Source organism: Mastomys coucha, unplaced genomic scaffold (assembly GCF_008632895.1).
Source record: "Mastomys coucha isolate ucsf_1 unplaced genomic scaffold, UCSF_Mcou_1 pScaffold3, whole genome shotgun sequence".
Lineage (NCBI taxonomy): Eukaryota > Metazoa > Chordata > Mammalia > Rodentia > Muridae > Mastomys > Mastomys coucha.
In genome coordinates this window covers 1,017,625-1,024,900 of record NW_022196909.1, presented here as the reverse complement: position 1 = coordinate 1,024,900, position 7,276 = coordinate 1,017,625, and the positions used below count along the sequence as shown (strand labels likewise).

The 7,276-nt window shown below is 38.7% G+C and overlaps 1 long non-coding RNA gene across 1 annotated transcript in view; it reads left to right on the top strand.

The window, feature by feature from the left end:
* The window catches only part of LOC116075273, a 15,599-nt gene extending 12,534 nt beyond the window's left edge, over nucleotides 1-3,065 (top strand). The window contains exon 2 of the long non-coding RNA XR_004112498.1: nucleotides 2,798-3,065. This is a non-coding gene — a long non-coding RNA (uncharacterized LOC116075273). The remainder of the gene's footprint in view (nucleotides 1-2,797) is intronic.
* Nucleotides 3,066-7,276: the final 4,211 nt, after the last annotated feature.

Below are 7,276 nucleotides of genomic sequence, written 5' to 3'. Positions count from 1 at the left end.
CCAAATAACAAGGATACAATTCACAGATCACGTGAGGCTCAAGAAGAAGGAAGACAAAAGTGTGGGTGCTTTGGGCTTTGGTCCTTCTAAGAAGGACAACAAAATACAGGAGCAAATATGGAGATAAAGTGTAGAGCAAAGACTAAAGGAAAGGCCACCCAGAGACTGTCCTATGGGATTCATCCCATACACAGTTACCAGACTCTATTGTGGATGCCAAGAAATTAACGTGGAAAGGAGCCTGATATGGCTGCCTCCTGAGAGGCCCTACCAGTGCCTTACAAATACAGAAGCGAATGTTAGCAGCCAATCACTGGACTGAGCATGGGGTCCCTATTAGAGGAGTTAGAGAAGGGACTGAAGGAGTTGAAGTGGTTTGTAACTCCATATGAAAAACAACAATATCAACCAACCAGACCCCCAGAACTCCCAGGGACTAAGCCATCAACAAAGGAGTACACATGGCTCCAGCTGCATATATAGCAGAGGATGGCCGTGTCATACATCAGGGAGGAGAGGTCCTTGGTCCTATGAAGGCTTGATAGATGCCCCAGTGTACGGGAATCAAGGGTGGGGAGATGGGAGTGAATGGGTGGATGGAGGAACACCCTCATAGAAGCAAGGGGAGGGATGATGTGATGGGGGTTTCCAGTAGGGAAGGAAACCGGGAAAGAGGATAACATTTGAAATGTAAATAAAGAAAATGTCCAATAAAAAAATTGATTAGGTATGTGCTAGTGCTTCTATGGCCCATGACCAAATCTTAGTTATTTGTTCACTTACTTAATTAATTACTTTTGATTGTGCAAGGGTCTACCATTGTGAACACTAGACCAGTTCTAGCCATTTCTCCACTCTACTGTCTTTATTTTATTTTATTTTTTTTACTCAGAAACTAGTGAGAATGCTCAGAAAAGAATCTGATTTTCTTTTTTCTTTCTTTCTTTTTTTTTTTTTGAGAGAGGGGTGGGGGAAGGGAATGGAAAGAGGAGAGGAAGAGCAAGAGGGAAGCAAGAGTAAGACAGCAAGAACCTGATTTTCAAAGGTAGGCATGGTGATATGGAAGTTTTCTCAGCTCTAAGAAAACTAGATTAAATTAGTTGGTGGCCTCAAGTGATGGAGGTGTTGCTTGAGTCCCTAAATTGATATCTACTTGAGCAGTAATTGTGAGACCTACAGAGACAAGAATTATAATTTACATTGACTATACGTTCAGATGGCACATAGAAGACACCTTGGGCAAGTTAAACATTTATCCCATGACAACAGCAGCAGCATTCCGGGTATACATGGAAAGGGGTCCACAGACAGCATGTTCTCCTAACTGCTGGGGGCCTGGAGAGATGCACTCATTGCAGTACAAATAACATCTTTTGCATAACACTTATTTAGCTCATGAAAATGTTGTTTGGTTTTTTTATACAGTAATTTCCCACAATGTTTGGTACTATTCCTGACTCCAATTGATAGTTAATAAATATCAGAGTCTCTACAAGAAGTTGACAGTCTTTCCTTTTGGAAAACCAATTTATCAGTCTAAAATGTTCTCTGTAAAAAGAAAATGCTACCAGCTGTGCCTGCACATATTCACGAACATAAAGCACTGTGTGAAAGAGTCTTCTGCAAGACATCTTTTTTTATTGGTATACCATTTATGGCCCAAACCGTATTCTTCTTCTGGAAACTGATGAGTTGAGTTTTATTAAGAAAGATTTGTGAGGAGACTCAAGAAGATTTGTGTAATATTCTCTCTCATGCTAAGAAGAGATATTCCCATTCATCATCAATGGCTGTTAAGGAGTGCTGCTGTAACATTTCTAAGATGAATGAGCATGTCCTTCCTTCATATTAAAACAAATATTAAAAAACAATCTTCTTGAATTGAAGAAGAAATCCTTCAAACATCACTTAATCATAAAGGGTGGAAGTAGCTTTAGCAGAGGCTGCACACAAAAGAAGATGGTCCAGACTAAGAGACTATGCCACCCTTGTCTGGATGTTAAGAAAGGCTGCTGCTATGTGCAGGAGATCTACCATGAACAACGCTAATTCTAAATGAGTCTGACCAAGTCAGATACATGAAACTGGTGTGCAGACATCCAGATCTGTTTCGTTGTCTTTACTGGATACAGCTCCTCCCACTTTGTGCTTTCAGTTCATAGGTATGGGAATGTTGTTGTACCTCCTAGATGTAAGCTGGCTGACTGATGGGACTCTAAGCTTCAGTCTCTGCTGGAGAGTGTTCTTTTTGATACTGAAGACTGGAGCATGATTTGTCCTTTTGCTACGTGATTAAAGAAAGATAGTGAGATGGCCACAGAATGCTTTTTAACACTGAAAGCTATACATAGTTTACACAAACATCACCCCTTGGAATATCTGTAAAAGCACCTCATTCACTAGGTCAGCACTTCACAAAGCATCTCATTTTGAAAGAAAGGAGTAAAGTTATTTTAAATTAACTTGTCAAGAATTAAACGGTTTCTTCTTAGTCTCCAATATACTCTGTTTACTTAGGTAAATCAAAAACATGTCTTTTAAACATTTGTTCATTTAAAAAGTAATTTGTTAAAGATCAATGGATATATTTGGTATAAAATATGGTTATTATCACATCAAATACACATGCTTAGGTTTAGAATTTTACTTCAGATGTGACAACAGTAAAACATTCTGACTGGGAACTCACTTGATATAAATGTCCCCAGATAATGATATTGAAAGCGGAACAATAAATCCGTGAAGTGCTGCTGTCCAGTGCTCCTGCCCAGTCACATTTTGGTTCTTTTACTCACAGCTGTCTGTCCACTACCCTGAAGAAGACATCGACTAGACCATGCAGTGAATACAAGTGACGGCTGTGCTCCTGAAAGCTGTATTTACAGAAACAGGTGCTGGGCTGGATTTGGCAGCTAAGTTGTTGTTTGGTGACCTATGATTTAGCCCTAAACTTCTTAAACTGTGGGTCATGACTTTACTCTGAAAGTTATGAAAACTTCGGCAGCTATATGCAATCTCTGAGCCCTCAATGACCAAAATTAACCCAAAATAAAATAAATAGTGAATGCAAGCTCTTTTTGGCAGCACTCATCCTTATTGAGTCATATTTCATTGCAGTCAGCCTTGTAAACACACAATATGTGATTGATTCCCACGCAAGCCATGCCAAGGTACCTGGCTTTAAACACCTATGCATAGATAGATTATTGTATGCCAGAAATTGCAGTGATTTTACTGAACATTCAAAGCACTCTGCTCTTATAGGAACATTGAAGACTTAATTTAGAAAAATAGAAACTTTCATTATTTTTCTATCATTATACTCTCATTTAAGCATCAAATGGGTTGTATTATGTCAGGCAATCAAGCACATTTATCTCACTACTGTGCAAGTTTGTTTTGTCATTAATAAAGAATAAATTATAGGCATAACAAAGTATTATTTTAAAATAAAATTTTGTGTGATTCATTACCAACAGTGTACATATATTTATTTACCTGCATACTCTGGCTCACACAGCAATTTGGAGAGCAAAGTGGAGCCATGAGTGAGAAAGTTTAAGAAGCCCTCATTGGCTCCCAGGGCATAACCTGCTTACCTACAGTGGAATTTTTTGAGGGGTAGTTGAGGAATTGGTTCAGCAGCTCTAAGCCTGAGCTCTACTGCCTGGAGCTTACTGTACATAATTTCAAAATGATGCCAAATCCCTGATCAACTTCCTCCTCTAGTTGGCCTAGTGTTGCAGGCTTGTAATGGCTGTTATTTGAGAAGCTGAGGCATAGGAATTTAAAGTTTAAAGCCTGCCTGGCCTACAGGGTAACTTCAAGACCTAGCAAACTTCAAGACCTGCTCAAAATGTAAGAAACCTTATTATATAAGTTTGTACTAGATAGAGCATCTGTCATGTATATGACAGAGTATATTTACCTCTCAATACAAAAATAACTCAAGACAATACATTTTTTTAAGACAAAAGACTGAATATTACTAAGGCATTGAGAATCAAATCTTCCAAATATACCTACCCTCTTTAAAATGAAAGAAAAATAGCTTCCAGAAGATTTCATTCTTCCCCTCCCATCTTATTAGGGAAACGTGATAAAGGTTTCCCATCTGAGACTATCATTGTTAAAAGAAAACGAGAGAGGCATGCTTAACATGAGAGCAGCTTTTTCTGATCTTGTTGCCACAGGGAAAGGTGGAGGTTCCCATACACAGACAAAGATGTAGGCTAGGAGATGATGGCATGATGATGGCATGATGATGGCATGATGATGGCATGATGATGGCATGATGATGGCATGATGATGGCATGATGATGGCATGCAAACAAAGTAAGTTTCTTTGTCCATACATGATTGAGATATTATGAGTCTTAAAAGGATTTTAGATTCAGCTTTGAGTGACAAATGGCAGAATTAAACATGTCCACTTTAGCTAATGTTTGGGCCTTTTGACATCCCCTTAAAGCACAATGCCAGGTCATATAATACTTATACTTTAAGCATATAGATTTTATTTTTTCTGGTCATTTGTTCATGTAAAATTTTGCAACATAGAGGTAGAAAATGTATAGGATATGATAAAGAAGGAAAAAAGTCACCTTTGGTGAAAACATAAGCTCATACATTCTCTATGTTTACACAAGTGCAAGTTAGAAAAAAGGTAAAAACAGAAAGCGACAATGCTGGTTCTAAGGAAAACAACCATCGATGATGCACATCAGTCCAGTTCAACCATAAGTTGTGTCTCTACTCAGATGAGGCTGCATACCTTAGTCACCAGAGTGACTGCTTAGGAGTCAGTTATGATAGTCTCCAGAGATAAAATGTTATCAAAGGGAATCAAAGTCAGACACATAGAACCTTTAAACAGAAGGACTCATTAACAAAACTGTTTATTCTATGCAGGAAATGATGCCTCACTTGAGTTTATTACCCAAACTATGCTTATATGAACTCAAAGAGAAGAGAGTCTATAATTAAAAATGAAATGATTTGAAATAATTCACTCGTCTAAAACACTAGTGGAATAGGCGAGGGAAAAATCATCCCCCTGTCCTTGCCAGCAGAGAGTCAAGGACTCTTGAGAGCATAGTAAAAATTTAGAACCACAGAGGCTGCAACTCATGGGTAAAGATATTAAGAGTTGCTGTCAAGGATATTGGTATCCAGAGGAAGTACTGATGGGGGCATGGAGGTCAATGATATCCAGCGAAGTTATTTGGTGCACAATAGAAAGATGGTTCCTGTGGTAAGCAGGCTATTGAGTGGAGTAGTGAGACAGGGCTATGGCTGTTGGCTTTGGCAGCAGAGATAAATATTGGAAAGAAGAAATGAATGTGACATATAGGAATAATTTGTACATGCAAATGTGACATTTAAGAAGCATCTTGGCACCCTTTGGATCTTTGCAGAAAAGTTGGCCCTATATTGTGGATAAATAAAAATACTGTTTGTTAAAGTTAGTATGTCATTTATTGGAAGACATTAGCAGAGTAAAATAAAGCACAAATTAGACAAAATGGAGCTTGATAAAATAAGTGGCCCTATAATGCCCCATGTAATTTTGACACAACTGAAAATACTGTTGTTTAAATAATTATTAAAATTACTTTAAAAATATATCCCCAGAGAAAAATTTACTTTTGTCATTAATCTCAGAATAGAAAGTATTTAAACTAGGAAAAACACTCATACATAGGACCCAAAGGAAGTAAAATATCTTTCTTCCCAAAATGTTTTTGTGGCTCTGTCAGTAGTGGAATTCTCAGATCAGCCCACAAACATTGGCTGTGGCTATATCCTTCCAGGTGAAGAGTTCGGGTCAGGTCATTCTAATCTTACTACACACCTCATTGGTCAAGGCATTGAAGACCTATGAGCAAATGAAAAAGCTATCTGGAAGAGAGGAGACATTAAGCAATTATACCACAGTAGAATCTTAATTCATCAAATTAGCCTCAATTGGATACAAAAACCCCTGAGAAAGGCAAGTATGAACATATAACAAATGAATTATGGATGCAGAGTTGGTTGATAATAGACAACCAAGAAGAATTGATAACTGGGGTATTTTGTTTCTGAGATAAGAAATTGGCAGAAATTAGCACCAAACCATACTTTTCCTTTTATCCAATTGCCACCTACATACATTTTTTAAAAATTCTAGTAACTTTTAAAAGAGAAGGACTTTAGATGAAATTCCTGACAGTAGGGAAAGGGAACTTATAGAGCCCACCTCCAATAGGAAGACAGGGCATCAAGTGAAGGATGGGGTTGCCATCCCACAGTCATGTCTCTCACTCATAATTTTTCATGTCTGAAAGAATTGCAGGGATGAAAATGGAGAGGAGCCTGAGGAAAAGAAGGTCCAGTGACAGGCCCAAAATGAGATCCAGTTCAAGGGGAGGCCCCAAGACCTGATACTATTACTGAGGCTATGGAGCACTCACAAAAAGGGACCTATCATGACTGCCCTCTGAAAGACCCAAGAAGCAGCTAAAATAGTCAGATGCAGATATTTGCACCCAATTGACAGACAGAAGCAGTTGACACCTGTTGTTGAGTTAGGGAAGGCTGAAAGAAGCTGAGGAGAAGGACAATCCTGTAGGACGACCAGCAGTCTCAATTAATCTGGACCCCAAGATCTCTCAAACACTGCACCACCAAACAGACAGCATACACCAGCTGGTGTGAGGCCCCCAACACACATAGAGTAGAACACTTCTGGGTCTGTGTTCATTCAGAGATGATGTACCTCAAGAGACTGGAGGCCCCAGGGAGTTTAGAGGCCAGCTGAAGTTCGGGGTAAAGGCATCCATGTGGAGATAGGGGTATGGAGAGGAGGGGTGGGATGTGGAACAGTCATAGGGTGGATGGGGGGTGGTTGCAGGGAATGGAATATGGAGTGTAAAAAATAAATTAATTTTAAAAAAGTAAATGTTTCTAGCATACACATGTACTCATGTTTCCCCACATCAGTTTAGAATATCTAAGATACTATCAGAATATCTCCATAAATATTGAGTCAGACAGGAAAATGCAAGGACAGATTATAGGTTTTCTAGGACAGGCTTATTCTCTGTGCTTAGATGGACAGAGCAAAGATTTGTACAGTGGTCTATCAGACGTTAAGATGGGCAATTTTTTAAAAACTTAAGTTCCATTTTCCTAACCAGAAAATAAAATATGGAAGCAGTATAAACCCTGGAACTTACAAACCACTTCAGTTTATATGCCTCCTGCTATGGGGAAATTTGAGTTACTTCACTCA